The sequence below is a fragment of the Penaeus monodon genome, chromosome 28, assembly GCF_015228065.2.
Source record: "Penaeus monodon isolate SGIC_2016 chromosome 28, NSTDA_Pmon_1, whole genome shotgun sequence".
Classification (NCBI taxonomy): Eukaryota; Metazoa; Arthropoda; class Malacostraca; order Decapoda; family Penaeidae; genus Penaeus; species Penaeus monodon.
Window position 1 is genome coordinate 26,023,822 of NC_051413.1, and position 442 is coordinate 26,024,263.

At 38.2% G+C, this 442-nt stretch overlaps 1 protein-coding gene across 1 annotated transcript in view; it reads left to right on the top strand.

The window, feature by feature from the left end:
• LOC119591442 (SET domain-containing protein SmydA-8-like) overlaps positions 1-442 on the top strand; it is a 22,243-nt gene that overhangs the window by 15,910 nt on the left and 5,891 nt on the right. The gene's annotated exons all lie outside the window — the stretch shown is intronic.

Sequence of the window (442 nt, forward strand, 5' to 3'; positions counted from 1 at the left end):
AATTTGCTGCTTTAAAATGAGTGTAAAGTTGAAAGTCCAGCCTATTAAACCCGCAACCTGCTTCCAGCCTCCACCTCACTTCCTAGAAGTTCCGAAATGACACTATAGACAGAAATATGGTCTAAGAAAGTGACAAGCCACATCCATGAATTAACATACTGCAAGTCATGCGGGAAATCGCATAATAAATGGAAAACGACAATTATCTTTATCTAATTACCTAACTTCTCAATTACCACTGACCGACCCCAGGTATTCACTATTGAGTCTTATCAGGTAATGATCTCGTCTCAGAAGCAGTTTCAGTAAATTTCTCAACACGTAAATTCATAGAATCACATGTACCAATGTGGGTCACAGGGAGACGATTATATACTTCTTTTTCCTGTACATGAACAATGGGTAAAATCACATATACCAGAGGAGACCACAAAATAAACAG